The sequence below is a fragment of the Salmo trutta genome, chromosome 17 (genome assembly GCF_901001165.1).
Source record: "Salmo trutta chromosome 17, fSalTru1.1, whole genome shotgun sequence".
Lineage (NCBI taxonomy): Eukaryota > Metazoa > Chordata > Actinopteri > Salmoniformes > Salmonidae > Salmo > Salmo trutta.
Genome location: NC_042973.1, coordinates 26,413,733 through 26,434,985, shown reverse-complemented (window position 1 = coordinate 26,434,985; position 21,253 = coordinate 26,413,733). Strand labels below are relative to the sequence as shown.

Genomic DNA, 21,253 nt, shown 5'->3' with positions numbered 1-21,253 from the left:
CTGTCCTGCTAAGCATTCAAAATGTAACGAGTACTTTCGGGTACCAGGGAAAATGGATGGAATAAAAAGTACATAATTGTCTTTAGTACTGCAGTGAAGTAAAAGTTTTCAAAAATATAAATAGTAAAGTACAGATACCCCAAAAAACGACCTAATTAGTACTTTCAAGTATTTTTACTTAAGTACTTCACACCACTGCACACACACAGGTTTGTTTTTGTTTACATTTTTCCACCAGGTGATGAGTCTATGAAGAGCTTATGTTGTCCACTGCAAGCAATCTGTCAGGGTAAGTCACATATCCCCAATATTTTGTTAGAGCTTGTGTATTTACTCATGTCTTAAATACTGTTTCTCTGAGTTCATCTGTAAGCCAACTACTATATATGCATACAGCCTTACTTGAGCCTGGTTATGGTCAGTCAGGACTAACTTCAGTAGGGCCTACAGCACTAGCCTGATAGCTTACAGAAGAATTAGGAAATTATTTAAAGAGAGACTTCTGTTACACTACAGGTACCTATCTCCCTCTAGAATAAATACCCAGCCAGTGCAAACAGAGTCCGAGCACACACAGCAAACACATGGAAACCTCAGGCTCATGCCAAGTGTTAACTTACAGAGCAGAGGAAGGAAGCATAGCACGCTAGACAGAGATGGAGGGTGGGAGATGGAGGAAACCAGGGAGAGCGAAATGGAGAGGCTCAATGCATTTTAGAGAGGATGGAACCTGTGTTAGTACATTTGAATAATTGTTTTCCAGTGTAGGAACACAAGTTATGCTGGCCTCAGTTTGTGTTGTTTGTACACTCGCAAAGCAGAAATGTCTCACCAGACAAAAGGAAGTAACACACCTGTATGTTGGCAGATAAAATGTCATCTAATGTGACTGACAGTGGGCATGACCTCACTCTTACATCAGTTGTGTACCTAATTATAAACACAATGGCCATGGTTGGTGGGGCGTCTACTAAGCTATATGGAATTGTTTTAAGAAGGTCATACCAAGGACCATTTAGCTATTTGATTTTGAATTATAAGACCCCTTGAAGTATCAAAAAAGTATACAATAATTATTTGATGAAAACATATTTTTGGCCTTACTGCTAGCCCATACAAATGCGTTGAATAACAGATTCACTACATGGAACCACTCAAGATGTCGTTTTGGTTATCAGACATTAGTCATGGTCTGCAGAAATGACAGTAAGGAATTTCAGTTATGCAAAACAAATATATATATTTACTCTTTGAACGTTACCTACAGGTAGCCATGTATGGAACGTTGTTAAAAGAATTTTATATCTTGATGATAATGATCAATAATCAATATGCCTTGACTAATGCCCAAGGTTTGTAAGACAATGGGTTAAATAATTAGGCAAGGACTCAGCTTTCTGCAAAAGGTTTCTGTAGCTTTATTCAGAGAACGTTCTGAGGTCAGGATAATAAAACAGTCATTATATAGTTCTTGCTTACTTACGCACATGCATTTACACACAAACTGTTGGTGACCTGCATCCCCCTTTGACTTCCCACACTGTTAATCACTATCCAGCTCAGCCTGTTCCTTTCCCTCAAGGTTAGGAACCCCTTGAAGTTTTTACTCCCTTTACCATCTGTCCCCTGCTCTCTACACTAATTACACACACACATTTCTTTCCCTCTCCAGTGGTTCCTGGACTTTCTGGGACTAATCAAACTAATCGATCATTACATTGATCATTCATTAACCATGCTGTATGACTAATAATTCATCATGGCTTATTGATTCATGTACCTTTATTAGATAATTCTCTTATCAAACGTAAAGTTTTTCGCAAATGTAAATGCTAGCTAACCTCAGCTACCTTAACTTATTTGAAATAATAATAATAATTTAAATATCAAGTTATGGAGGTTCTAGTAGTTATGGAATTCCACCATTTCTGATGTTAAATTGCTAGAAAATCCCCACTTCTCATTATATGGTTCCTTTCAAATGTCCACTCCTTTCTACACCCCCACTTTTCCTGAGAGATGCACTCTACTGAGAGATGACATACTGTATCTGTTATTTTTTTGCATTGGATGCGTCTCAATCCACCGCATCTGCCTGTGACACACTTCCATATCTGCAGTGACAGAGCTAGAGCATTGTTTGTCAGATGATGAGACATCCCGAAAATCAGACTTCTCACAGAATTGTATGTAGCATCCGAACGGTTTGGCCCCCATAAGCATCTTGGGACTCGTCTGAAGTCGGTACAGCCGATCTACTAACTTCTGTCTGTAGCATCCGATCAGTTTGGACTATACACTACAAGCTTCACAGGACTCATCTGTACCAGTTGAAAAATATATGGAAGTACAGTATATATAGACAATGTTAAGTGCCAAAAATAATTAATAGGGGCCAGCTGCGACTTCATCTCTCAGAGCAGTCATCCCTCAGGGTCTCTATGCTGCCACCTACTGATATGTCATCTCTCAGTGCAGTGCATCGCTCAGAAAAAGTGGGGGTGTCGAAAGGAGTGGGCGTTTCAAAAGGAACCATATAAGGAGAAGTGGGCGTTTCGAAAGGAACCATATAAGGAGAAGTGGGGAGTCTTTTAACACTAGAAGCGCTGGAATTCAATAGGGTCCAGCTGCGACGTCAGCTCTCAGAGCAGTCATCCCTCAGGGTCTCTATGTTGCCAGCTACTGATACACTATATATGCAAAAGTATGTGGACACCCCTTCAAATTAGTGAATTCAGCCACACCCGTTGCTGGCAGGTGTTTGAAATGAGCACACAGCCATGCAATCTCCATAGACAAACATTGGCAGTAGAAAGGCTTTACAGAAGAGCTCAGTGAATTTCAATGTGGCGCCGTCATAGGATGCCACCTTTCAAACAAGTCAGTTCATCAAATTTCTGCCCTGCTAGAGCTGCCCCAGTCAACTGCAAAGGCTGTTTTTGTGAAGTGGAAATGTCTAGGAGCAGCAACAGCTCAGCCACAAAGTGGTAGGCCACATAAGCACACAGAATGGGATCGCTGAGTGCTGAAGCACCTAGTGCGTAAAAATTGTCTGTCCTCGGTTGCAACACTCACTACTGAGTTCCAAACTGCCTCTGGAAGCAACGTTAGCACAATACTGTTCGTTGGGAGCTTCATGAAATGGGTTTCCATGGCTGAGCAGCCACACACAAGCCTATGATCACCATTCATAATGCCAAGCGCTGGCTGGAGTGGTTTAAAGCTCGCAGCCATTGGACTCTGCAGCAGTGGAAACACATTCTTTGGCGTGATGAATCACGCTTCAAATCAAAATGTATTTGTCACATGCGCCGAATACAACAGGTCAGACCTTACAGTGAAATGTTCACCATCTGGCAGTTCGACAGACGAATATGAGTTTGGTGGATGCCAGGAGAACGCTACCTGCCTGAATGAATAGTGACAACTTTAAAGTTTGGTGGAGGAGGAATAATGGTCTGGGGCTGTTTTTATGGTTCGAGTGAAGGTAAATACACTGTTCAAAAAAATAAAGGGAACACTTAAACAACACAATGTAACTCCAAGTCAATCACACTTCTGTGAAATCAAACTGTCCACTTAGGAAGCAACACTGATTGACAATAAATTTCACATGCTGTTGTGCAAATGGAATAGACAACAGATGGAAATTATAGGCAATTAGCAAGACACCCCCAATAAAGGAGTGGTTCTGCAGGTGGGGACCACAGACCACTTCTCAGTTCCTATGCTTCCTGGCTGATGTTTTGGTCACTTTTGAATGCTGGCAGTGCTTTCACTCTAGTGGTAGCATGAAACGGAGTCTACAACCCACACAAGTGGCTCAGGTAGTGCAGCTCATCCAGGATGGCACATCAATGCGAGCTGTGGCAAGAAGGTTTGCTGTGTCTGTCAGCGTAGTGTCCAGAGCATGGAGGCGCTACCAGGAGACAGGCCAGTACATCAGGAGACGTGGAGGAGGCCGTAGGAGGGCAACACCCCAGCAGCAGGACCGCTACCTCCGCCTTTGTGCAAGGAGGAGCAGGAGAAGCACTGCCAGAGCCCTGCAAAATGACCTCCAGCAGGCCACAAATGTGCATGTGTCTGCTCAAACGGTCAGAAACAGACTCCATGAGGGTGGTATGAGGGCCCGACGTCCACAGGTGTGGGTTGTGCTTACAGCCCAACACCGTGCAGGACGTTTGGCATTTGCCAGAGAACACCAAGATTGGAAAACTCGCCACTGGCGCCCTGTGCTCTTCACAGATGAAAGCAGGTTCACACAGAGCACGTGACAGACGTGACAGAGTCTGGAGACGCCGTGGAGAACGTTCTGCTGCCTGCAACATCCTCCAGCATGACCGGTTTGGCGGTGGGTCAGTCATGGTGTGGGGTGGCATTTCTTTGGGGGGCCGCACAGCCCTCCATGTGCTCGCCAGAGGTAGCCTGACTGCCATTAGGTACCGAGATGAGATCCTCAGACCCCTTGTGAGACCATATGCTGGTGCGGTTGGCCCTGGGTTCCTCCTAATGCAAGACAATGCTAGACCTCATGTGGCTGGAGTGTGTCAGCAGTTCCTGCAAGAGGAAGGCATTGATGCTATGGACTGGCCCGCCCGTTCCCCAGACCTGAATCCAATTGAGCACATCTGGGACATCATGTCTCGCTCCATCCACCAACGCCACGTTGCACCACAGACTGTCCAGGAGTTGGCGGATGCTTTAGTCCAGGTCTGGGAGGAGATCCCTCAGGAGACCATCCGCCACCTCATCAGGAGCATGCCCAGGCGTTGTAGGGAGGTCATACAGGCACGTGGAGGCCACACACACTACTGAGCCTCATTTTGACTTGTTTTAAGGACATTACATCAAAGTTGGATCAGCCTGTAGTGTGGTTTTCCACTTTAATTTTGAGTGTGACTCCAAATCCAGACCTCCATGGGTTGATAAATTGGATTTCCATTGATTATTTTTGTGTGATTTTGTTGTCAGCACATTCAACTATGTAAAGAAAAAAGTATTTAATAAGATTATTTATTTCATTCAGATCTAGGATGTGTTGTTTAAGTGTTCCCTTTATTTTTTTGAGCAGTATATTAACACTACAGCATACAATGACATTCTAGACGACTCTGTTCTTCCAACTTTGTGGCAACAGTTTGGGGAAGGCCCTTACCTGCTTTAGCATGACAATGCCCTCGTGCACAAAGTGAGGGTCCATACAGAAATGGTTTGCCAAGATCAGTGTGGAAGAACTTGACTGGCCTGAACAGAGCCCTGCCCTCAACCCCATCGAACACCTTTGGGATGTATTGGATCGCCAACTGCGCGGCAGGCCCGACTTCACTAATGCGCTTGTGGCTGAATGGAACCAAGTCCCTGCAGAAATGTTTCAACATCTAGTGGAAAGCCTTCCCAGAAGAGTGGAGGCTGTTATATCAGCAAAAGGGGGGACTAACTCCATATTAATGCCCATAATTTGGGAATGAGATGTTCGACTAGCACATGTCCACATACTTTTGGTCATGTAGTGTATCACTATCTTAAACTGAGATTTTTATAGTGATTTTTTTATTATGCTAATTAGATTTCCGCGGGGGCACTGACATCGACCTTAGGGGGTTAACCTGTTTGAGTCAGTATGCCTTTCCTGTGTTTGTATCAGTGCCTCACTGTTGACCACAGTCTGGTCTCTCCCTGCAGGTGGAAAGCTCCTTCAGCTACTGTATCTACAGATTTATGCCGTCAGCATTGAGAGCCTCAATCAGGTAAAACAAATGAACTTCTTCTATGTCTGAAGTTACATATATTTTGTAGTATGTCGTTCCTGACTTGAATGATTTGAATGCTGTGTTTCTCAGTATTTCATTGACATATTTGAAAGCAGCCATGCAGTCGGATGCATTTTCCTCTTTATTTTGATGAAATCCACCTCATATACAGTATGTAAAGGGAGGGGGCAGTGTTAGTGTGTTACTGGCTGAGCACATCCTTACCACCATGGTTACCTTTGCATAGGTGTTAAAATATTTATGTCCATTTGAAAATGAACAGTCCTGATTGGCCATAGGCTAGCTCTGATCACTGCTGATCATGTAAATTATTAGCGTGCTGAATCAGAGGAACTGGGAACACAAAGCAAATTACCCAACTCAATGTTGTTACATGTGAACAGTCAAAGATTCCTAATGTCCTGCAATCCATCACCACCCGTTTACTATCAGTATTGGACCTACTACATAAGGAGATGGTAACTATTATACCAGTGGGAGATGAGGTAAAACTTCAGATTTCCATCCACTCATCTGAAGAATTCCCTCTCTCTGCACACCTCTGGTCCCAGTCCGTATGCACAGGACGCAATCAGGGCTCTGAGACTGTGGTGCTTCCTCTTCTGTAGCTCTTCAGAGGTTAACACTGTCCGTCCTGGGATGGGAAACATTAGTCATCACCGCTGGTTCAGCTCCTCAGGGGGGAGCGAGCATGTGCAGACACTGTCATTCTCTCTCTGGCTGTCGCTTAGTGATCCCATGATGACAGTGAGAGTGTAGAACCCCTGGTGAGAATGTGTGATGTGTCGTGGTTTGGTCACACTCACAGTGACAAGGAAGTGAGGGATCATCTGGAAATATTACTTGACCCTGACACTTGAAAAGGCTGCAGGGCCACAGACATGATTTAAAAACAGAAGTGGAGACTCTGCAATGTTATGAAGCATAGGACTGTGTAGGACAGCAACAGATTTGTGTATATCTTATTCACCACTCACTACAACTTTCTACAGGTATTTAGTCACACCAAATGGACAAGCGGAGACAGAGTTCATGTGTTCAGAGTTCCTGTGTCTATGTGGCCACTAACGACTTTACTATTTTGCCAATCTTTCAGTCCGAATGTGTCTCTGTATGTCTGCATGGTGTCAGTAGTGACAGATAGATTTCTGTGTATGTACTGTTGACCATCCAGGTGGTGATTGAAGCGGACAGACAGACCTACTCTCTCAGTACGACGTCTGTTGAGGACATCAAGGCTATGGTCAGTCATGTGACAGCTTCTCTGAAGAAGATCATCCCTGATTCATCTCCAGGGTGAGTGGCATGGCAATGTAGTTGAACATTCCCTCCCTCAAGCCTTGGGAGGGTTGTTTGTGATGTACTTATAGCAGAAACCCCTGAGGTCGACCCATTAACCAACTGATTAGGGATCCTTAGTGATCCTCTTCTATCCAAGGAATGGTGGTTTTCTAACTCACTTCTGAATCATATTCCAATCCAATACTAATAATGAAATAGATACCTCATGTAAATATCTGTAATATCTGAGGGTTCAAAATGTTTGACATCTACATGTGTATGTGTTTCTATCTCCTGCTCTCAGGAAGATCTTGAAGAAAATCCCTCCAGATCTGCAGGAGCGGATGTGGAACCTGGCAACCCAGGTGGAGGAGCAGCTGACTGGAACACTGGGACCATGTGGTCAGTAGAATCAATCATACCACTGCACCAGTGTCACATCATTTGTGTGTCTCGTACTATGTGGACATTGTGTAGGTGTGTGGACATGTATTTGTACAGTATCTGATCTCTCTGTCATTCCTTGGTTCTCTACAGGAGGCTTTTCAGAGACAAATGCTGCTCTATGTGACTTCAATGAGTTCCCCTGCAGGGAGGTCCAATAGGACTGTAGGCTATCATCCACCTATGATGACACCACATTAAATGTTTCTGATAAATTCATTTTTTCTACTGTAAATATCAACTGATGTCCTCATACATCAATAATATTAGTAAATGTATTTATTATGTATATTCTTTCAGGATGTTGACAACATTTACTATGCCCAGAATTTTTTGGAATCTCTCCTTAAAGCAATGGTTCACCAAGATCTCCAACAAAGACCTCAAACTGGTAAACCTTGTAGCCACATCCTGATTTGTTTTTCCAAGTCCTGTTAGAGAGCACACTATCTCATGTTATTACACAGCTTGATGCTTCTCTCCCTGAGTTATCTTGCTCTGAGTCTTGCACTCTCTGGTCCTGTCATGGATGTCACATTCATACGTTTTGGCAGTGTGAGCTGAGGATGGGATCTTGTGGATGACCAAACTGTCCGACCTGGTCAACGCTGCAGGGTCTAGCAGGCCTTATCAACAGTCCTCACATGTGAACGCAGGGCGCCATACTGACTTCATAATCTAGCTGCTGTTGTGTTACTGGTACTGCAGTGCTTTTAGACAATCACCTGGCTATGATGGAGGTCAGGGAAATGACCTTCACGATGAGAGAGAATTTGTGTGTAACGGATGTAATGATATTCTTTTGGGTCGTTCCACCAATTCGGTGCCTTTTGATTTCACCAAATTTGTACATTCTGTCATAAAGAGCACATGTTCAATTTCATAACAAACATGTTTTCCCATCTCAAGAAGTTAAATAATAAAATGACTATCGTAAGTGTCAAGTAAAGTATCAGGGTTGACTGTATCGGGGTTGACTGTATCGGGGTTGACTGTGACAGGGTTGACTGTATCGGGGTTGACTGTATCGGGGTTGACTGTATTGGGGTTGACTGTATCAGGGTTGACTGTATCGGGGTTGACTGTGTTGACTGTATCGGGGTTGACTGTATCGGCGTTGACTGTGACGGGGTTGACTGTGACGGGGTTGACTGTATCGGGGTTGACTGTGATGGGTTTGACTGTGACGGGGTTGACTGTGACGGGGTTGACTGTGACAGGGCTGACAATATGAAAGGGTTGACAGTGTGACAGCGGTAATGGAAGCTTGTTGTTTGTAACAGGGAGTGGCAATTGAACGCAAGCTTAACAGGATTGACGTGTTATACTCGACCAGCTCAGTTTTCCACCACAAAACACCAGCAAATAGCCAAAAAGACTAGAACCAGCTCACCTGCTCTATGATTCGACTGTTATATGTTCAATGTTTCTTTTCAAATGTAAAAAAAAGGAATAGGTTCACCATATTAAAACAAGAGTTCAGTTCATGTTAAAGTTCATGATCTGAAAATGAGGGACAGATTGTATATAGCCTCGTTATTGTTATGTACTGTAATTCTACTGTGTTACTGTTTATTTTGACTTTATTTTATTTAGTAAATATTTTCTCAACTCTATTTCTTGAACGGCACTGTTGGTTAAGGGCTTGTAAGTAAGCATTTCACGGTAAGGTCTACACATGTTGTATTCAGCGCATGTGATTTGAATAATCACTAATCAAATGGAAAAAAAATGTATAATCTTCAGAATTTTTTTGGTTGTCAAAGCAACAAAATAACTAGGGCTTTACAATGATGGTGAAAACTTGGATACACTTTGTGATTAAGTGGGTTCACTTCTTCCTAGAAGTGACACAAGCTTGACTGAGGGACATGTCAAAATGCAGAATTTCGGCACTTTAGCAAGGCTTTATTTATATCAAAAATCTGAACAGGCTTTTGAAATTGGTGCACAATTTCTACATAAATATCAAAGGGACGCAAAAGACACTCATTTTGTGGAACAACCTTTCTATAGGCTAATGGAATTTCCTAGAAATGAATAAATAGACATATAATCGTAGAAAGTGCTGACACCGAAGATTCTCATGGAGATAAGATTTGCTGACAGTTTATGAAGATGGGATGGCTAATGATTCAAAACATAGTAGAGGAATGATTCTTCCCGCTCTGTATCTCTCCCCAGAGCTCAGAAGTCCAGGAGCAGGTTCTCTTCATGATCAACAGATCCTCAACCCTGGAGGAGGTGTGTCTGGAAGGAGGTGGGCTCAAACTGTGAGTAGCCTACTCCACGTGATCCTCTTCACCTTTCTAAAACATCCCTCCCTCCCTAAATTATTCTACCTGGTGTCTGAGGCACTGAGGAAATGGGAAATCTTTGGACGACATTTGATTTATGTGATTGGTTCACTTTATTTTTCATTTTCGTTCAACATTAATAACTCATTTCTGTTCCTCTGTCTCTCTCCTATCCCTTCCTCTTGTTGGAATGTTGCATTGAAGATGGCCTGTGGCCTGCGAGATCACACCTGCTCCGCCATCCACACCATCAACCTGTCAGCCAATTATATAGAGGTCAAAGGTTAGCCTTTTCCTATCGTAAATAACTTTTGGGGTTTGTCAATGTCCATTGCTGAGGTTCCCAATTCCAACTTGCCTGGACTGGCTAGTGACTACTCATCTGCGTTACCTGTGTTACCTGTCGTCGGGTGTGAAAGCTCTCAGTCAGGAACCGGAGAATCCAATGGTCTCACCCAGCTGTCCGTCTCCAGGATTGTTGTCTCTCCCAAACTCTTCTGTCTGCGTCACCCTTTTTGTTCATTTTCCATAAAGAAACTATGTCTTTGTGTTGATACTTATCTTGTGATAGTTTTCACGTAGTATTGCATTTCTCTTTCTCATTCCTCTTTCTTGCCCCCTCCATCTCTCCAGGGTTGGCTGATCTGACTCAGGGGTTCTCTCAGAACAAGGCCTTCTCCAGCTCTCTGTGTCACCTGGACCTGTCAGGGAATACAGAGGAGGCTGTGGTGAGGGCAGGGCAACACTTGTTTTCAGTTCACGGTTTAGAATTCTTTGCTCCATACACTATCACACTTGAATAAAAGTCTATACCGTAGGTGCTGTTAGTTTCAGCTAAATGCATTTTGTGTATAATGTACAGGGTGGATACTATGGAACGTTAACTGCCTTGGTTATATTCAGTAATGGGTTGTCTATGAAATATTATTTGCTGTAAAGGTAAAGGGAGTTTGTGTTGCCAATGCAGTCCCACGTGTCAGGATATGCATGCTATTTGATACTGATATGACTTAATGATGCAGAAGGCATCTCAATCAGAGTAATAGAATTACTCCATAGTACAATATTGAATTGAGTTGTCCAGTAGATTGTTTTGGCTCTAGAGGGCCACAGCGCAAAATAGCTTCATATGTCTTCCTGTCAGAACCTGTTTAAGTTCCTCTCAGGGACAAATGCTGTGTCTAACCTGGACTTGAGTGGAAATGACTGCCCCCTTTAACGTTTTACTTCTGGTCATGACAATAAACATAATCAGTCTCTGTAATCTTTGTTCATTTGAAAATGAATAGCTTGATATGCATGTTTGTGCCAATGTGAAATAATGCACTTTACATCCCCAACTTCCTTCTCCCCCTAGCTGTTTGTATCTGTTAGCAGGCTTCTGCTCCAACCTGGCTCACCTCAACCTGTCCAGGGACCCCTTCTCCCCCTAGCTGGTTGTATCTCTGTCAGGCTTCTGCTCCAACCTGGCTCACCTCAACCTGTCCAGGGACCCCTTCTCCCCCTAGCTGGTTGTATCTCTGTCAGGCTTCTGCTCCAACCTGGCTCACCTCAACCTGTCCAGGGACCCCTTCCCCCCCTAGCTGTTTGTATCTGTCAGCAGGCTTCTGCTCCAACCTGGCTCACCTCAACCTGTCTAGGGACCCCTTCCCCCCCTAGCTGTTTGTATCTCTGTCAGGCTTCTGCTCCAACCTGGCTCACCTCAACCTGTCCAGGGACCCCTTCTCCCCCTAGCTGTTTGTATCTCTGTCAGGCTTCTTCTCCAACCTGGCTCACCTCAACCTGTCCAGGGACCCCTTCTCCCCCTAGCTGGTTGTATCTCTGTCAGGCTTCTGCTCCAACCTGGCTCACCTCAACCTGTCCAGGGACCCCTTCTCCCCCTAGCTGGTTGTATCTCTGTCAGGCTTCTGCTCCAACCTGGCTCACCTCAACCTGTCCAGGGACCCCTTCCCCCCCTAGCTGTTTGTATCTGTCAGCAGGCTTCTGCTCCAACCTGGCTCACCTCAACCTGTCTAGGGACCCCTTCCCCCCCTAGCTGTTTGTATCTCTGTCAGGCTTCTGCTCCAACCTGGCTCACCTCAACCTGTCCAGGGACCCCTTCTCCCCCTAGCTGTTTGTATCTCTGTCAGGCTTCTTCTCCAACCTGGCTCACCTCAACCTGTCCAGGGACCCCTTCTCCCCCTAGCTGGTTGTATCTCTGTCAGGCTTCTGCTCCAACCTGGCTCACCTCAACCTGTCCAGGGACCCCTTCTCCCCCTAGCTGGTTGTATCTCTGTCAGGCTTCTGCTCCAACCTGGCTCACCTCAACCTGTCCAGGGACCCCTTCCCCCCCTAGCTGTTTGTATCTGTCAGCAGGCTTCTGCTCCAACCTGGCTCACCTCAACCTGTCTAGGGACCCCTTCCCCCCCTAGCTGTTTGTATCTCTGTCAGGCTTCTGCTCCAACCTGGCTCACCTCAACCTGTCCAGGGACCCCTTCTCCCCCTAGCTGTTTGTATCTCTGTCAGGCTTCTGCTCCAACCTGGCTCACCTCAACCTGTCCAGGGACCCCTTCTCCCCCTAGCTGTTTGTATCTCTGTCAGGCTTCTTCTCCAACCTGGCTCACCTCAACCTGTCCAGGGACCCCTTCTCCCCCTAGCTGTTTGTATCTCTGTCAGGCTTCTGCTCCAACCTGGCTCACCTCAACCTGTCCAGGGACCCCTTCTCCCCCTAGCTGTTTGTATCTGTCAGCAGGCTTCTGCTCCAACCTGGCTCACCTCAACCTGTCTGGGACCCCTTCCCCCCTAGATGTTTGTATCTGTCAGCAGGCTTCTGCTCCAACCTGGCTCACCTCAACCTGTCCAGGGACCCCTTCTCACACAGGTGAGAACCCTGCTTTCCATTATATATCTTGACTGGTGTTGTCAGACCCATCCGCTGACCTCTCTCTGTCCCCATGAAGTTGAGGGAGGTGACAAGGACTGTAATGGAGTTCTTCAGTAAGAACTCTAAGCTGTGGGACTGGCAGGAACCAGACTACCCCCAGAGTGGCTGATGGAATGCCATACCAGGAAATGTAAATATGATACATGTCAAACAGAATGTGAAGCCTACTTATAGCACTGGATGATACTGTATAATACTGTATGTGTTTGAATTTTGATTTACACATGTATACTGCTGTTTGATACACATATTTTCTGTCTTTTATGCAGATTGTTGTTGCAGGGTCTGGCCGGAAGTAAGTACTCATCTGTGTGGGCTGGAGCTAGACCTGAGCGGCTGTGAGGTAGACACACACACACACACACACACACACACACACACACACAGTATGTGTTTGCATTTTGGGCATTGGCTGGGGACATTGCCCTGTGTAGGGTGCCGTCTTTCGGATGGGACGTTAAACAGGTGTCCTGACTCTCTGTGGTCATTAAAGATCCCATGGCACTTATAGTAAGAGTAGGGGTGTTAACCCTGGTGTCCTGGCTAAATTCCCAATCTGTCCCTCATTCCATCATGGCCACCTAATCATCCCCATCTTACAATTAGCTCATTCATCCCCCTCCTCTCCCCTGTAACTATTCCCCAGGTTGTTGCTGTAAATGAGAATGTGTTCTCAGTCAGCTTACCTGGTAAAATAAGGGTAAAATGAAAAATTCTAATTAACAGACATACACACCTCACTTTTTTTTATCAGTGAGCTTAGCCAGGTTCTGGCTGGTTGATAATCATATGTATGACAATGTATGCACTCACTACTTACTGTAAGTCGCTCTGGATAAGAGCGTCTGCTAAATGGCTGAAATGTAATGTAATGTGTATTATGTGTCCAGCTGAGGTCTGCTGGGGCCCAGGTGATTCAGGAGCACATCTTTGAAGCCAAGGCCATCAAGAGTCTGGACCTCTCTGTGTCACGTCCTGGCCAGTATAAGGGTTAATTGGTATTGTAGTTTGGTCAGGACGTGGCAGAGGGTATTTGTTTTATGTGGTTCAGGGTGGTGTTTTTGTTGTAAGGGCATTTGATTTAGTATTCCGGGGTTTTTGGGCACTGTTTGAGTTTCATGTATTCTATGTTGAGTCTAGTGTGTCTGTTTCTATGTTTGGGTTCATTGGGGTTGGGACTCTCAATTGAAGGCAGGTGTTGTCTATTTGCCTTTGATTGAGAGTCCCATATATGAGGGTGTGTTTGTGTTTGTCTTTTGTGGGAGATTGTTTTTGGACTGCGTTTGTGAGCCTGCAAAACTGTTTTGTGTCGTGAGTATCATTTGTTTTGTTTGTCAAGTGGATGCTTTACTCTTGTTTTTGTCAGTAATAAAACATGAGTGTCCACAATCCCGCTGCATTTTGGTCCTCCTTTCCTCAACACGACGAAGACCGTGACACTCTGACAATGGTATGATACCAAACCCACCCCTTATCTCTCTCTCTCTCTCTGGAGAGGTGTGGGTTAGATGGAGAGAGATGGAGAGGGCACAGACAGGGTGGTGTCTGTGGGCTAGGTGGTGCCAACCAGCAGGTGATAAACCATGCACCATTCAGATCACATAACAGAGAGCGAGACATCAATTATTCTCAGTGTGTTCCTCGTTGGACGATCCCCTGCTCTCTAGCACAATGAGGAGAGCTCAGGAATCAGCCCAACCTCACCATGGATGAGGGGAGGTGGTTAGATTGGCTGTTCTGGGAACTGTCCAGGGAGTCTCCATAGGGGGCCATTGGGGGCATCATTAAGAGAAAGAAAACTCCACTTGAATAGAGTATTTTCCATATATTTCTATCTAGGAATCTCAGAGGGCAACTGAATGCTGAGGAAATGTATATTCAGGGGATAAGAAAAGTTGTTTTTCGATGAATAACCCTTTTTCTGCATTATTATAACTTACCATTATTTTTGGATCTACCAATAGAAAAGGAAAAAATACTGTTTTCTCTTCTCCTGCTATGACCTCTCTCAACCCTTGTTCTGGAAATACAGCAGAGCCAATAAAATGCTTGACCGCTGACAGGACCTCAAATCAGGCCATGTTATTTCTGGAGCAGGTAGACAAGTGCAGGCAGGGTTCCCAGCTTCCCACAGACAGTCCTCCATGCAGCACTGAGCAGCAAGGCCAGACTCGTCAGTGTCAGTCAGAATAGACACAGCACTGCTGGGACACTGATGCTCCAGCATCCAGCACCTGCCTGTCTGCCAACCCACTTCCTCGTCCCTCACTTCTGGGGATCGTACCATTGACGTCACACTGACTGCAACCAAGACTATGATGGCTCCCTACTTTCTTCTACACCAGCCAGTGGCTCATATATAGAGACCTTTCGTTTTCATGGGGAATGCAACTGTCAAAAGGCTCCAGGGAATCCTAATTTGTGTATTTATGACAAAATAGGCTCAACATGAATTGAGCTGACTTGAAAAGATAGCTTCCTCAGAGCATACAGAAAGACAGACAGTCCACTCTTCCACAGAGAGAGTAACTAATATACATCTATCTATTCTCAGGTTTTGAGAGTGACATGGTAACCATGGTGCTGTCCATCGGACGCAGGCACTCCATCCGCGATCTGGCTTTGGGACTCAACTTTGCCATGAAGTCCAGGTGAATAGATTGTTCTGTCACACCCACTGTGTTTTCTCTCCATCTATCTACTGTATATCCATCAACTGTCCCCTTCTCTCTCTGCCCGCTCTCTCTCCACAGAACTCTAATAACAAACGTCCTACAGCGTATCGTCCAGCTCATGCAGGAGGAGGAATGTGTGAGTGTTCGATCTTGTCCTTTGAGTGACAAACTCACTTATTTACATTCTTTCATATGTCATATCTCAAACACTTAACTTTCCTGTGTACCATGTATAATTATAATCATTTGGGGGGTGCTTATATTTGTCCTGTTCCACACGTGTGTCATGGAAATGTTGTTGTTGCATATCCCAACTCCTCCTGACACCCTCAGGGAGTGGGATTACGGCCAGGGTCGGCATTGTACAGCACCCCTGGAGCAATTAGGGTTAAGTGTCTTGCTCAAGGGCACGGCAACAGATACATTATTTTACCTTGTCGGCTCTGGTATTTGAACCAGCAACCTTTCTGTTACTGACCAAACATCAAGGCTACCTGCCGCCCCATCTACCTGTTATAAATCTGTTCTAATAAGCTGTCGTAAACAACTATTGACTTAAACATCAGCTTAGCTCTGCAAAGGCCTCACTTACATCACATTAATCTCCTAGCCTCTGACAACAACAGTATATCCCAGTCTCCTTTACCCTCTCCTCAGTAGATATCTCCTTTACCCTCTCCTCAGTAGATATCTCCTTTACCCTCTCCTCAGTAGATATCTCCTTTACCCTCTCCTCAGTAGATATCTCCTTTACCCTCTCCTCAGTAGATATCTCCTTTACCCTCTCCTCAGTAGATATCTCCTTTACCCTCTCCTCAGTAGATATCCCTGTTCCTCTTATATTTTGACCCTGGCTCTACCACTGCCCCGGCCTCTTCTCCAGTGGTGTCCCATTCCCTGTAATAGTTGGAGGCTCTGTGGAGGCACAGTCCTCAGGGACGTCCCCCTGAGTGAAAGCAAGACTTTTAATTACCCAGAATCCTTCTCCAGCGAGACGCGGCCTGCCTCAGTAATTACACACTGAGCAGCTTAAACTCTTACAGTATACAAGGCTCATTAAAACAGGCAGCCATTTTCTCTCAGAGTATCAAAGAGCCCTCATATCTGAGATGGAGATGTCAGGGTGAAGTTCATGTAAACCAACTGAAGTTCTTTCAGTTCTTTGGTCTGCTTGGACCATGATAGTTTGTTGGTGATGTGGACACCAAGGAACTTGAAGCTCTCAACCTGCTCCACTGCAGTCGTGTTGATGAGATTGGTGGTGTGCGTCTGCGTATGTGCGTGCCCACAGCCCCTGGAGTCTCTGTCAGTGTGTGATTCCAAGCTGAAGACAAGCACCACCATCCTCATCAACAGCCTGAGCTGCAATGCCACCAGCGGCCACAATGCCACCGGCGGCCACAATGCCACCAGCGGCCACAATGCCACCAGCGGCCACAATGCCACCAGCGGCCACAATGCCACCAGCGGCAACTGTATCAAAGACACTGGAGCCAAATCTCTGGCCAAGGCCTTACTCTGATGAGCTTAGGTAACCGAGTCATAACCCAACCAAACCTGCACCTAACAAACCTCTCACATCATATTTGTATTTTATTTAACCTTTATTTAACTAGGCAAGTCAGTTAAGAACAAATTCTTAGTTATAATGATGGCCTAGGAACAGTGGGTTAACTGCCTTGTTCAGGGGCAGAATGACAGATTTTGACCTTGTCAGCTCAGGGATTCAACCTAGCAACCTTTCAGTTACTGGCCCAACGCTCTAACCACTATCATCGCCATAACCCTACGCAACTCCCAAACTAAGCAACAATAACCTGACCTGCCATAGCCCTATCCATGTCTCTACAGGACCCTGGTCTGGGACAGAAACAATGTGACAGCCAATGGGTTTCTGGATGTGGCAAATGTTCTAGATAAGTGAATCATGGACAGGGAGGGTCTCAGTCCATCAAACAGAACAATATCTCCTAAAACATAATATTACCCTTCCTTTCCTGGCTTTCATGTTTGTTTAGTCATGAACACAGGAACTTCACATTATCGTAGCAGTCCTGAGAAGACAGAAGTTTAGATTGGGCTGTCCATGAGATGCCTGACTAAAAACTAACGTTCAAAACTCCATCTCTCACGCTGGTAATAAACATCTGTGGCTGTTGTGTGTCCAGATCCAGGCCTGTCTTCTCAAGAACAACCAGACACGGTCAGGAGGCCCAGATACTAAACCTGCAACAGGGCCTGAAAACTGTATGCTCTCTGAACATGTGGGTCTGGCTCGGTCATAGGAGGCAACAGAAATATAGTTGAGGTCGGAAGTTTACATACACTTAGGTTGGAGTCATTAAAACTCGTTTTTCAACCACTCCACAAATTTCTTGTTAACAAACTATAGTTTTGGCAAGTTGGTTAGGACATCTACTGTGTGCATGACACAAGTAATTTTTCAAACAATTGTTTACAAACAGATAATTTCACTTATAATTCACTGTATCACAATTCCAGTTGGTCAGAAGTTTACAAGTTGACTGTGCCTTTAAACAGCTTGGAAAATTCCAGAAAATGATGTCATGGCTTTAGAAGCTTCTGATAGGCTAATTGACATCATTTGAGTCAATTGAAGGTGTACCTGTGGATGTATTTCAAGGCTTACCTTCAAACTCAGTGCCTCTTTGCTTGACATCATGGGAAAATCAAAAGAAATCAGCCAAGACCACAGAAAAAAATTCTAGACCTCCACAAGTCTGGTTCATCCTTGGAAGCAATTTCCAAATTCCTGAAGGTACCACGTTCATCTGTACAAACAATAGTACGCAATTAGAAACACCATGGGACCACACAGCCGCTCAGGAAGGAGATGCATTCTGTCTCCTAGAGATGAACGTACTTTGGTGCGAAAAGCGCAAATCAATCCCAGAACAACAGCAATGGACCTTGTGAAGATGCTGGAGGAAACAGGTACAAAAGTATCTATATCCACAGTAAAACAAGTCCTATATCGACATAACCTGAAAGGCCGCTCAGCAAGGAAGAAGCCACTGCTCCAAACCCGCCATATAAAAGCCAGACTACGGTTTGCAACTGCACATGGGGACAAAGATCATACTTTTTGGAGAAATGTCCTCTGGTCTGATGAAACAAAAATAGAACTGTTTGGCCATAATGACAATCATTAAATTTGGAGGAAAAATGGAGGCTTGCAAGCCGAAGAACACCATCCCAACTGTGAAGCACGGGGGTGGCAGCATCATGTTGTGGGGATGCTTTGTGGGCAGAACTGAAAAAGCGTGCGCGAGCAAGGAGGCCTACAAACCTGACTCAGTTACACCAGCTCTGTCAGGAGGAATGGGCCAAAATTCACCCAATTTATTGTGGGAAGCTTGTGGAAGGCTACCCGAAATGTTTGACCTAAGTTAAACAATTTAAAGGCAATGCTACTAAATACTAGTTGTGTGTATGTACACTTCTGACCCACTGGAAATGTGATGAAAGAAATAAAAGCTGAAATAAATCATGCTTCTACTATTATTCTGACATTTCACATTCTTAAAATAAAGTGGTTATCCTAACTGACCGAAGACAGGGATTTTTTACTAGGATTAAATGTCAGGAATTGTGAAAGACTGAGTTTAAATGTATTTGGCTAAGGTGTATGTAAACTTCCAACTTCAACTGTATGTGTATAATCTGTATGTATGAAGATCTGTTCCTTTCCCATATTCCTTACTTTCTGGTACATTTGCCTCTGACAGGTGATATGGGTCCCTGACAGAGGTTACGGAAGAGTGTCCTACCTTTAAACCCCTGCAATGTACAGTACAGGAAGTGCAGTCAGACATATTGGCTGCAGAGAAAGTGCTTTGTAATGCTAAGACCTCCATCACGGTAAGGTTTCCGTGATCCTTGAGTCGCATATAACAGATTTGTGATTGTTGGCTAGATTGACAATGTATATCTGTGTAACATAGGCCTAATGAGGAAGTCATTTGAGGATGGTGAAACATAATACATTGGTGTTCATCCCCTAGCTATTAAAAAACATGATCTGGCGCACACCCAGAGATAATTATTTCATGCGGAGGTGCTGACTAATGGCGAATAAACTATAAGCTATAAAAATAGAGTCGCACACTCTATATATAAACTCCCAGTAATTTATTGGGTAAATCACCAACGTTTCGGCATCACTGTGCCTTCTTCAAGGTAACGTCATGAATGCTTGAGAACCAGGTTCTGTAGACAAACAGTGCAATTACAGCAACCAATAAAAATAGTGAGGGGTGTGTCATAATTATTACGTTAATTAGAATTAATTGAGTGAAACTGTTAAACTATAGGTTATAGCATATATAATATATTAGGCTATTGTTATAATATGGAAACATTAGTTACATATTGTACATAATATTAGCATCAGCATACATTATTGTTTAATTCAATTTCACAAATATTTAATTGTTTCCTATTTCATTAAAACATTTTGGTACATGTAATCTTTTGGTTCAACCATAACGCATAATAAGCATCATCAACAGGGGGAACATATTGGGTGCATCATCAACAGGGGGAACATATTGGGTGCATCATCAACAGGGGGAACATATTGGGTGCATCATCAACAGGGGGAACATATTGGGTGCATCATCAACAGGGGGAACATATTGGGTGCATCATCAACAGGGGGAACATATTGGGTGTATCATCAACAGGGGGAACATATTGGGTGTATCATCAACAGGGGGAACATATTGGGTGTATCATCAACAGGGGGAACATATTGGGTGTATCATCAAGCCCTTAACCAACAGTGCAGTTCAACAAGAGTTAAGACAATATTTACCAAATAAACGAAAGTAAAAAATGATAAAAACTAACACAATAACATAACGATAACGAGGCTATATACAGCGGGTACCGGTACCGAGTCAGTGTGCGGGGGTACAGGTTAGTTGAGGTAATTTGTACATGTAGGTAGGGATGAAGTGATTATGCATAGATAATAAACAGCGAGTAGCACCAGTGTACAAAACAAATGGAGGGGGGGTGTCAATGTAATAGTCCAGTGGCCATTTGATCAATTGTTCAGCAGTCTAATGGCTTGGGGGTAGAAGCTGTTAAGGAGCCTTTTGGTCCTAGACTTGGCGCTCCTGTACCGATTGCCGTGCGGTAGCAGAGAAAACAGTCTATGACTTGGGTGACTGAAGTCTATGACAATTTTATGGGCTTTCCTCTGACACCCTAGATTGCAGGAAGCTTGACCCCAGTGATGTACTGGGCCATACGCACTACCCTCTGTAACGCCTTATGGTCAGATGCCGATGCCAGTTCTCTGACCACCTCCTTATAGGCTGTCTCATTGTTGTTGGTGATCAGGCCTACCACTGTTGTGTCGTCAGCAAACTTAATGATGGTGTTGGAGTTGTGTTTGGCCACGCAGTCATGGGTGAACAGGGAGTACAGGAGGGGACTAAGTACACACCCCTGAGGGGCTCCAGTGTTGAGGATCAGCGTGGCAGACGTCTGTTGCCTACCCTTACCACCTGGGGGCGGCCCGTCAGGAAGTCCAAGATCTAGTTGCAGAGGGAGGTGTTTAGTCCCAGGTTCCTTAGCGATGAGCTTTGAGGGCAGTATGGTGTTGAATGCTGAGCTGTAGTCAATGAACAGCATTCTCACATAGGTGTTCCTTTTGTCCAGGTGGGAAAGGGCAGTGTGGAGTGCGATTGAGATTGTGCCATCTGTAGATTTGTTGGGGCGGTATGCGAATTGGAGTGGGTCTAGGAATCCGGGAGGATGCTGTTGATGTGAGCCATGACCAGCCTTTCAAAGCACTTCATGGCTACCGATGTGAGTGCTACGGGTCGGTAA

At 44.7% G+C, this 21,253-nt stretch overlaps 1 pseudogene; it reads left to right on the top strand.

Annotated features, from left to right (window-relative positions):
• Nucleotides 1-241: 241 nt before the first annotated feature.
• LOC115151341 (capping protein, Arp2/3 and myosin-I linker protein 2-like) overlaps nt 242-21,253 on the top strand; it is a 46,632-nt pseudogene continuing 25,620 nt past the window's right edge.